The sequence below is a fragment of the Perognathus longimembris genome, chromosome 11 (assembly GCF_023159225.1).
Source record: "Perognathus longimembris pacificus isolate PPM17 chromosome 11, ASM2315922v1, whole genome shotgun sequence".
Taxonomy (NCBI): domain Eukaryota; kingdom Metazoa; phylum Chordata; class Mammalia; order Rodentia; family Heteromyidae; genus Perognathus; species Perognathus longimembris.
The window spans coordinates 37,787,700-37,799,160 of NC_063171.1; the positions used below are offsets into that span (position 1 = coordinate 37,787,700).

The 11,461-nt window shown below is 40.2% G+C and overlaps 1 pseudogene; it reads right to left on the reverse strand.

The window, feature by feature from the left end:
• Positions 1 to 354: 354 nt before the first annotated feature.
• Positions 355 to 4,537, reverse strand: LOC125360166 (annotated as a pseudogene).
• Between the last annotated feature and the right edge of the window lie 6,924 nt (positions 4,538 to 11,461).

The following is an 11,461-nucleotide window of genomic DNA, read 5'->3' on the forward strand; positions in this document are numbered from 1 at the left end:
TGATGACAAAACAAATTATTTTCTCTTGGCTAACAAAATTCTTCAGCAGGCCACACGACTTGACCAGATTATATAAAGTTGGGGAATAACCCTGATACGGCTTTGTTCTCCAGGTTTCATAACCAGAAGGTTGAGCACAATATTGCTGAAAACTTCCACCTTGTGTGCCTTGCATTGCACAAATAAGACAGTTCCCAAGAGTTCACTATTGGATTTAACAAAATTTATCCGACCCTGTGAGGGAATGAAATCCCTTTAAAAACAGAATTTTAAAAATATTTTGTTATCTTTAGGTAGCTGAACAAAGGAGTTGCCATTCAAGAAAGCGGTTTATGAATACAACCCATTCCTCCCAACCCACCCCTTCCCTTACTTTCCTTAATTTTGTAGGATATACATTAAAGCTTGATTACATTATAGATAGTGTAAATCCAAATATAGTAATCTTAGAAAATCATAGAAGAAAAAGGAGAACATTTTTATAAAAGAAAGAAACATAATGTCCATACCATATATAAAACAATGAACAGATATGGATAGTAGAATGGAAACTACTGTTTCTATGCAAGTCTCTTCTTTAGTAGAGAATCACTACTGAAGACACTAGGTTGATCTGGAGGGTAGTTATTTACTTCAACTTCCAGATATTGAAGTAACCTTGGTTGGTTTCTTCTTGCCCTTTACCACCTTAAAAGAGAGATAAGAAATATATCATGAGATCTCAAAAACTAAGAGAAAGCTCTGTTGACATTGTTCTCATTAGCTATGATTATCTGTTGCTCTTCTGGACCAAACATTGCCCATTCTCAAATCTATCCATTTTCTTTCCCTCATTTGCCTTATTTTGAATCACCATTCCTCATCATCCACAGCCTGAAAAGAAATATTTCCTAATGCCCAGATATTTCCCAGTGCCCGAGTTATGCTGATTCTCTTTCTCTTAGCTATGCAATTCAAATGGTGGAATCCCTTGAACACTTAAGTATGTTCCAAGTAGAGATAATACCGCACATGTGAAAACCCTGAAGAAGAAGAAAGGAATCTGGTGCATGGTGAAGAATATTTAACAGGTGAGCCAGCTAAAGGGAAGAGATGTGAAAGAGATTGGAGCAGACAAAAGCGAACTCAGTGCTATTTGTGCCTGCATATGCTGGATACTACACCACCTTCTCCCTCTCTGGGGTCAGAATGGGACAGAGAACTTCCTACTTTCAGAAATAATATAATAACCCAGGCTCCAATGGTTCACGCCTGTAATCCTAACTTCTCAGGAGGCTGAGATCCGAAGACCATGGTTCTATACCAGCCCAGGCAGGAAAGTCCCCGAGACTCTTAACTCCAACTAACCACAAATAACTTCAAGTGAAGCTGAGGCTCAAAGTGGTAGAGCACTAATCTTGAGCAATATAGCTCAGGGACAGCGCGAGGCCCCAAGTTCAAGCCCCATTACTAACAACAATAACAAAAAGTAATAATCTCATGCTCATTAAATATTCTGTAGAAGAAAAATGTTAAAATGTAGTAAGTCCTCCAACCATATCCATATATATATATATTTATATATGTGGATATATATGGATATATATGCATATTTGTCTATCTGATTGTGTCAGTGCTACCTTCAAGTTAAGGATGAGATCAGAATTTCAAGGGCCGATTCCTACACACTCAGTGTAAAGAGGAATAACAAGCTGGTACCTGAATGAAGGGAGTGCTGGATGGAACAGATGAAGCCTAGGGAGTTAGGGTAGGAGTTTGGTGGCAGTGGATCTGCCAGTTCATGCAGGACCCAAATGGAGAGCCGGCTCCTCTAGCACCTTTCTCTTTTTGGTTACAGTCTTCTCTTTATTTGAGTTCTTTTCTTTTCTGAAAGTAGTTTAATTTTCTGGTTAATGACTCTCAGTATGAAATAAAGTAGAGCACGTCTTAATTATTTGCTTGCAGGTTTATTTTACATACACATGTTGGAAACTTTAAGGAGTAGTGTCTGTCCCCTAGGCAAGAGGTGGGCATAAACAACTTCATTAAACATATAGGCAGGAAACAGTCACATGCATTGTTGTGCTGTAGTTGTTTCTGTGACAGAATGTGGCTGATTTAGAATTGGGGAAACTAGGTTCTTGTAACTCCGGGCAAAGCATTTTTCTATTTGGTTCTCGTCAATAATATCTCTATTATGAATGAAGATATAATCATCTGACAGTGTGGTAAGCCTAAAACTGGATGTGAGCTAGGTGCTGGGCGCTCACAACTGTAGTTCTAACTACTCAAGAGGCTGAGATTTAGAGATCCCAAATTGAAGCCAGATCAGGCAGGAAAGTCTATGAGACACTTACCTCCAGTAAACTACTAAAAAAATGCCAAAAGTACAGCTGTGGCTCAAGTGGTAGCCTTGAGCAAGGGAAGCTTAGAGACTGAGCCTAAGCACTGAGTTCAAGCCCCAGGACCAACACACACACACACACACACACACACACACACACACACACACACACACACACACTTAGCAAATTGAAAGAACACTGTTAAAGGAAAAAATGCCTGATAAAGACAGAGTCTAGAAGAGCCATGGTAGAATGAACTTCAATCCACTTGTCTTCTTCAGATTTACCTGAGGCTTGGGAGTCTCCACCCCTCCTTCAGATATGAGAGTGTTGCTAGCAGTTGGTGTAGGTGTAGCAGGACCTGCCTGTCCTTGCTTGGATTTTTTTGCTGGGCTTTTCCCTTTTGCTGAGGTGGGTGTAATTTTCATCATAATAGAATGGAAAGGAACACATCAATTGAAAGCACACATAGTCTGGAAGGGCTAAAGCAGTTCAGTTTTTGGTGTGAGTAAACATGTTGGTGTCTACACTGTTTCATGTCCCTCTGTGCTTTTCCTCCCTAGCCCCTGTACAGTGAGCAAATCCTCCCTGTCCTCTGACTCAAGCAAGTCTTCTCCAGCCCCATCTCCCACCCATCCTCTTTAACAATCTAAGATTCTCATGATCATTACTGGTTGTCTGTGTCTTCCATATGATGCAGTATAACGATAGCAGCCCATGAAAAGGAATATTGCATGGATCTGTGGACACATAGATATGATGATTGTTTGTCTTGAATCTTTAAAATCTTTTTTTTTTAACTCAGTGATTTTACCAGGGAGGAAGGCCTTCTTGCCTTTTCAATTGAGAGTGGATTTCACTTAAGTGTTGCCTTGTCTTTGTTACTAGAGGTATAGTCTTAATTGAATAGATGAAACAATTGGTTACAGGTTATATTAAATGTATAAACAGTACATTTTAAAATTTTGATTTGTTATTTTATAAAATCCCTATTGTACCTGAAGCCTCATCTTTTCATCATAGGTAGCTAGATATGCCACACAACTATATAAACATATATATTTAACTAAAGGCATATATAATATATAAATATATAATGATATTACATATACAACATACATATATATCATATATTATGCATTTCTATATATAAACATATAAATATAAACTTTAAATATATATTATACAACATAGTAATATATATATATATATATATATATATATATATATATCCACTAGTCCACTGGTAGGTGAACACTCCAAGTCGACATCCTATTGGTATCTGTAGTGTCTTTATCTCTAGCACAAGCACATGATGTCATGGACACAGAGGAATACATTAAGATGTATCAACTATTACAAAGGTGAAGTTGGAGGTTATGAAGGATATAGAAGGGGTAGTACAGAGTCAGGGAGAGATATTCTCTATTCCCTGTTACCTTTTAACTTCTCTTTCCTAAGAGCTTCAGCAAATTCACCAAGATCTGGGATCTCTTTGAGCAGTTCTATCAGTGTTCCCACTTCAGCATCCCTTTGGAATTCATCCTCCATCAAGTCAGCAATCTCAATTCTGTCATGTGTAAATATCATTTTTCTAGTCAGTCTTAAATCACAGGCCAGTAAAGACTTGAGTAACTGAACATGATCATCACTGATGGCCTCTAATTCTTTCAGCTAAACAATTTTCTTGTATTTATTCACCATCTCTCCAGTTGTTGTTGAGTCTACAAGAGAAAACCAGCATACAGTGTTACACATGACTAAAGAAAGATTTTAAAGAGGATGTCTCCCAATGGAAGTGAAAGATTTAGGTCAAAGTATTGCTCACAAGTATGTTCGTGACCAATTGGGAGTGTAACCACTCTTGAGAATAGCTTCATTAGGAATATATGCAAATTCTTCCCCATTAAGGATCGCTATTGAATTGGGTCAGTGGTGGGTCTGGTGAGGCCTAGAAACAGGCAATTGCTGCCATATTTAGAATATGGACTCTATAGTATGCCAACGTGCTCTGTTCCTTTACCCTTCCTCTAGGGACCTTGTTGGTTCCTGACTTCCCACATCCTGACTAAGGTGGGAATACCTCGAGTTGACTGCAGCGTCTCACCTTGTAATTAAATAACCTTCTACCGCAGTGCCACAGTGCCAGGTTGGGGTTCTGATCCTCACCCAGTAATGCCCTCTCTCCTTCAGTGTTCTACAATACCCTTCATGTCTTTAATGTCCACATAGCTGTCCCTTTTTTGAGATTACTGGGTATGACCTAATTCAGAATCAAAGCATCCATTGGTTGAATCTTTTCAATATTTGTTCCATTTTCTTCCATCTGGGTTTAATTTCTCTAACAATTTATTTTCATAAAGTCAATTATCTCTTTATATTACACATTGCTAGCTTGTCTGAAATTGTTGGTTTTTCATTTTCTCTGGAATGAAAACCTTTGCCAGGTACTGGTTGGTTTGTGCCTGTAATCCTAGATACTCGGAAGATCTGAGGATTGTAGTTCAAAGTCAGACTAGGCAGAAAAGTCCATGAGACTCTTAAATTAACCACCAAAAATCTGGAGCGGTGGCACAAGTGGTAGAGTACTAGCCTTGACAAAAAAGTATCAGAGATAGGACCCTGAGTTTAAGCCTAAGGACTTGCAACACATATACATACCTACACACATATTATGAAGCATTCAATTTATTTAAATCAGTTAAATCTATCCTTAACGTTTTTGTATAATCTATAGCTACCATTTAGAATATTTAGATATACTATATTTATGTGTACTATATATATATATTTTCATTGATTTTAACTACCTCTTTTCTATGAATTCTCACATCAAAGTTCACCTATGGTGTGAAATATGCCAGGATGGTGTCCACATTTGGCCCAAATACTGTTTTTAACACCTGATGAAGAGAGGAACCAAAGTTAAAAGTTAAACATATCTATGAAAGTATTAAGGTACTATGTGTTAGAATAACTGTATTTATGAAAATGAGACATTTCTCTATTCTGGGTAGCCCAGGCTGGCAATGCAGCTGACATGAGCCCTGCTCCCCTCACCCACCATCTATAGAACCAATGTGGACTTTCCTTGTTGATCTTGTGGGTTTTGAGGAGAAGGGCTCACCTCTCTGGAAATTTCTTCAACAATGTCCAAATCCTGAGATCTTGAACTATGTAGGAAGCAGGACTGGTTTTGTTAGAGTAGGAGGATAATTCAGCACAGCCATCAAAGCCTGAACAGAGTACTGGAATCTCCTGGAATGTTAAGAAAAGATGACGGTGGTTTGAGTCAATAAACATGAGCAGTGCTGGTCTTCTGCCAGGGAAAGAAGGGCGTTGTAACCCTGTGGGCTCCTTCTGGCATTGTTCATAGCTTTCAATTTCCCCAGCTGTAGCAGCTGAACAGTTTTCTTCCTATAACATCCTCAGTGCCAAGGAAAGTCAGAGCTGTGTTATACTAAACTCCTTTTTCCTATAAATCTCAACATATAGGAGAAATTCTAATATTAGAGCTTTCATACCCAATAAATCTGTATAACTTACTCAAATGAGGATGAAAAAAATCAGAGAGGGGAAACGACTCATGCAGTCACGTCTCCCTCTTTGCAGGAGCTCTGGGTAGAGTGATCTCATTCTCACCGTATTTAACTGTATCTCTTTATTGCAGAAAAGTCTGCTGTGCAGTTGTTTTTGCTATTAGCTAGTAGGTGGTGTCTACATCGTTATTCAGTTCACATAACAGAAGCACAATATGATTATTTATATGAAAACTCTTTTTAGATTTTCTCTCGTCTGTGATTAAGATCCATTATTTCGGGGCTGGGGATATAGCCTAGTGGCAAGAGTGCCTGCCTCGGATACACGAGGCCCTAGGTTCGATTCCCCAGCACCACATATACAGAAAATGGCCAGAAGCGGCGCTGTGGCTCAAGTGGCAGAGTGTTAGCCTTGAGCGGGAAGAAGCCAGGGACAGTGCTCAGGCCCTGAGTCCAAGGCCCAGGACTGGCCAAAAAAAAAAAAAAAAAAAAAAAGATCCATTATTTCTCTGGCTTAATTTGATGTATACCCCTACCTCTTAGAATTATTCTCAGAAAACACAAATGAATAATGGGCCCATATCAATAAAACTTGTATTCTTTAATTCTTGAGAAAGCACTGAAAATCCAGGGAACTAAGAACCTAAGAAGTATTTTTGTGGGTTGTATGTTACTAATTAACATGATGGATCTATCTTGGATAAACATACCTTCAATGTGTCAAATAATGGAGTCCATCATCAGATTATGTTATGGTAACACACTGGTGGATAGAGAGGAAAGCTGAAGTCTGGATTCCAATACTGCCTGACCATTCAGGATTAAGTCAGAGAAACCAAGGAGGATAGGGAGTTTCATGGGTTTCATGATTATAATAGACTTCATTATTGCATATATGGATTAATTGAATTATTTTAAAAGGTAAGGATTTAGGGAAATCAGAGAGTACCCCTATCCACAGACCTGTGGTTCTGTGTCTCTGTCTCTCTGCCTCTCTCTCTCTCTCTCTCTTTCTCTCTCTCAAAAACCCACCTAAGGAAACTATTTTTCTCTAGGATACAACATGCATATTGCTGGAACCCCCCAAAAAATGATGTCAGAATGATGCCCCTAAAGTTCATACTATGAAATTAGGATGTTTATAAAAAGGCCAGACAAAAACAAAATGTATTTTTTTCCAGACTCTTAGGCAGTAACCAAACAATGAGTGGCTTATGTCACCATAATTTCTAGAGGCTGAGTGTTCTCCCAGAGTTTGCAAGTCTTCATTGTTAAAATGATGCAAATGATTTGCTAGCAGCTGGGGGAAAATAATACAGCTCATCAGACTGGACAAAAATGTTTGAGAAACAAAAAGAAACCTTTATGATCTCTTATTCTCTTGAGTTACTTCCCAGCAGGTGTCTCAAAAACCTCAGTAAAAAAAAAAAAAAACGTTATAATATCCTGTGTCTTTATTCCAGAAGATACCTGGAGTCCTCTAAGAGGTGGACTAGAGAAAAATACAATGATTGTACCATATGGAGCAATTACATCAAGAAATAAGAAAATTGAGGCTGGGAATGTGGGTTAATAGTACAGTGTTTGCCTAGCATGTATGAGTCCCTGGTTTTGATTTCTTGGTACCATTTCAACAAAATAAATAAATAAACAAATAAATAACACTAATTTAAAAAAAGAAATAAGGAAATTGAGGAGATTAATGGGGTAGGGGCAAAGGGAAGAGAATGATGAAAGGGGTGGCATTGATTAAGATGTGTTGTATTCATAAGTAAAAGGTAATTTTTTTGACAGTGAAATCTTTTAATTAATGTATGAGACCAGGGAGATAAAGAGAGAGAGAGTTGTGTTCTCTAGTGTCAGAGAAGAGAATGGAAGGTAGAGTATAATGGGAATAATCTAAGCCAAACCTTTGTTCGCCCTCTTCTTCTATGGCCCAGAACAAAATCTGTTTTATTAGTACATGAGCCAGACTTCACCAAGTTGATTTGTGACCAGATTACCAACTACCTCAATCTTTTACAAAGATCAGCTTTTGAGTCTATTTGTTTCCTTCATATTTGTGACTGGTTTTCTAGGTATAGATTTTTGCTCACAGCTTCTTCTGATGGTTTGTTCTCTTCTTTACTCATGTTATGAGATGTCAATTTATATCAGTGTATCACTAATTTCTTTATTCTTTTTTTTTTTTTTTTTTTTTGGCCAGTCCTGGGCCTTGGACTCAGGGCCTGAGCACTGTCCCTGGCTTCTTCCCGCTCAAGGCTAACACTCTGCCACTTGAGCCACAGCGCCGCTTCTGGCCATTTTCTGTATATGTGGTGCTGGGGAATCAAACCTAGGGCCTCGTGTATTTGAGGCAGGCACTCTTGCCACTAGGCTATATCCCCAGCCCCTAATTTCTTTATTCTTTTAGCATAGACACTTAGAAGCAAATTCTCCTATAGACACTACTGTTTCCTGTTTCCTATGTTCTCTAAGTTCTGTTTCATCTTGTTTGTTTTGTTCTGTTTTCACTTGTGGGGCTTGAACTCAGAGCCTGGGTGCTATCCCTAAGCTCTTTCACTCAAGGCTGGCTCTCTTCACTCTGATCCATAGCTCTATTTCTAGCTTTTTTGGTGTTTAAGTGGGGATAAGAGTCTCATAGGCTTTCCTGCCCTATCTGGTTTTGAATCTCAGTCCTCAGATCTCAGCCTTCTGAGTAGCTAGGATTGCAGGTGTGAGCCATCAGTGCCAGGCTGTTGTGGGGTGTATATTTATTGTCCCTAATGGTCCTTGCCCTGCATTTTGATGAATATATTAATTTTAATTATTCTATGTAATTTCAAATATTTGAGAATTATCTTAAACTTTAGCATTGAATTCAAACTTAGCATATAGTTCTGCAATCTATGCTAAAGTTTTATATAAGAACTTTACTGGAACTTACTGAAGGCCCCTGCCTTGACTTCACTTTGATGATCATTCTGTGTGCACTGTGGGAAACATGCAGATGTTTGCATATTGTTCTAAAACAGAAAACTAGGTCATACTGTTTGAGGATGATATAATAATTATTTAGGATTAACTTGTTTCTTGTTGTTCTATCTATAAATATTGAATGAGAACTTTTAAACAGGAGATCGGGAGAAGATGGCAGAGGAGCAACAGCACCCTAGCTGAGCTCCCTCCAACAGGGCAGTTTTCCCACCCCAGAGAAACTTTTACCACTAGATAGACAGCTCAAATAAGTTCTAACAGTACAGGGATTCAGGCCAGGAAGGAAAAATCAACTTAGCTGGTCTGAAAACACAGATCTGAGCTCCGGGCGGAGTCCCAACGCCATGCCAGTACGGGCGCCTGCTCCGCTGCGCACCCCGCGCAGCTCAACGGAGACCAGGGAGAAATTCTCCAGACGGCAGCGTACAGACAGATCACAGGCTGAGCACGGACAGGCTGAAATCACAGAGACAGCGTGAGTACTCCCACGAAAGACAGTCTCACTTGCGCCCAAAGAGCAGCTCCTCCCCCAACTGCGAGAGCAAAGCGCCATCTTTGACACTGGCAAAGGGTCAGACCAGACTGGAGCTAAAGCCCACCTGGGGAAAGCGAGGACAAAGCGGCCATCTTTGAAAAGGGCAAGAGGGACCAATTAGCGAGAGCCAGCTCTGCCCAGGAGAACGCCCCCTGCCCAGGTGGGAGGCATGTCCTGGGCCCCGGCTCAGCTAGAGGTAGCCGCCCTGCCCGCCGGAATTCCTTAATTAAAAAGCGAAAGCGGCGAGCAGCTAAACAGGAGAACAAACTTTCCGAGTCAGGTAAACGGTCCCATTTAGAAGCCCAATTCCCAGCTCGAAACAGAGCTGAATTCCATACCCAGCTCTGCCCAGAAGGCCGCCCTGCCCAGGAGGGAGGAAACTCCCCAAGGCAAGTGACTCCCCGCCAGAGCCAGAGGCTCCCCGCCCTGCTGAGTCCAAAGCCTATTCAAAGCCAGGCATTAAAGGCAGCGGCCCCACAGCAGATGGGAGGAGCCACAGCTCTCCAGACCGCTCACGTCCCCACCTACAGAGCACGCCCAAGTCTTACCTGCAAGTGGTGGGAATGACAGAGACCCAGGATTGCACCAACAGGGGAGGTGGGTCAGAACAGATCCACCCCTGCAAACTGAAGGCACGTCAAACCAGCCAAGTGGCAGAATAGACTGCAGACCATTGCAAGGAAACCAGAGACTGTAGAAAGCCCATCCAAACAAGGAAGGCTTTTTCTTTTCTTTTTTTGTTTGTTTTATCTCAAAAGTTTTTTAGGGGCTGGGGATATGGCCTAGTGGCAAGAGTGCTTGCCTCATATACATGAGGCCCTGGGTTCAATTCCCAAGCACCACATATACAGAAAATGGCCAGAAGTGGCGCTGTGGCTCAAGTGGCAGAGTGCTCACCTTGAACAAAAAGAAGCCAGGGACAGTGCTCAGGCCCTGAGTCCAAGCCCCAGGACTGGCAAAAAACAACAACAACAACAACAACAACAAAAAAAACGCATGGCAATCCTCCCAAGCCATTTGTTTAAGTGATAAAGAAAAAAAAGAGAGATAATACTTGCTGAAAGTTAGACTATATTATGGGGGAAATGAATGAGGGATCTACAGTAGAGTACTGAGCATTTGAGACTTGTCCTCAGTGGCGGTCTCCTTAAATACACACACTCACCGGTACTATGGGCCTACTTTCCTTTCCTGCTAATTCAAAGCCTTCTCACAATGCACCTTAAAATAGAGCTCATGCAATCAGTTCAGTAGGTGGGAGTTGACACTCCCAATCTCCATCTAGACCCTACTTTTTTCCTGCTTTGAGGAAACGATTGAATTAAATAATAAGCCCTTTAAGATAGAGAGAAAATGAGAGGGTACAGGATTTCAAAGTTTTCCTCCTCTTGATTTAGATTAAATAAATTATCATCAATTTTTATGTATCACAAAAATAACCACTTTCCCCATAGTTAGGTTTCTCTCTATGTACTCTCCTTCTTTAAAAATTACTTTCCCATGAATAACATCTCCACTCTTTACTGCTAACTATCCACTGTCTATCATTTTAAACTTGTTGTTTCTACTGATTCTACTCTCCTCCACATTTCCATGTCACTGAAACTAAACCAAAATCATTACCCCCCCATACATTTTACTCTAGTTTCTTTATTACCTCTAACTTACCCTCCTGACTTACTACTAGGTCCTCCAGATCCCATTGACTCCTGGTTATTGGATAGAGGGTATCCCCGCTTAATTCAAGTGAAACAAAGGGGTTCATAGAGAAAGCCAGTCCAAAAGGAACTTAATATAAGAACAAGAATTGCTCACAGGGTTGTAACAGTAAATAAGCAACTACTGAATACAGGGCTCAGGATTGGTTGTTATATTGAAATTGTATTCTTTAGGAACACCAAATCTAGTTTTATACACAGGTATAAAAGGTATGTGAATTTAATTGTGAACTTCTAAGATTTACACAACAGTGCTTGGTAAGGTCTGCTTCGGGTCTTAAACGGTGCTCACAGGTGCTGGTAGACTGGCATTCCCAATCCAAATGGGCAGAAGGAACACAAGAAAGATGGCAAACAATGAAGTCTTAT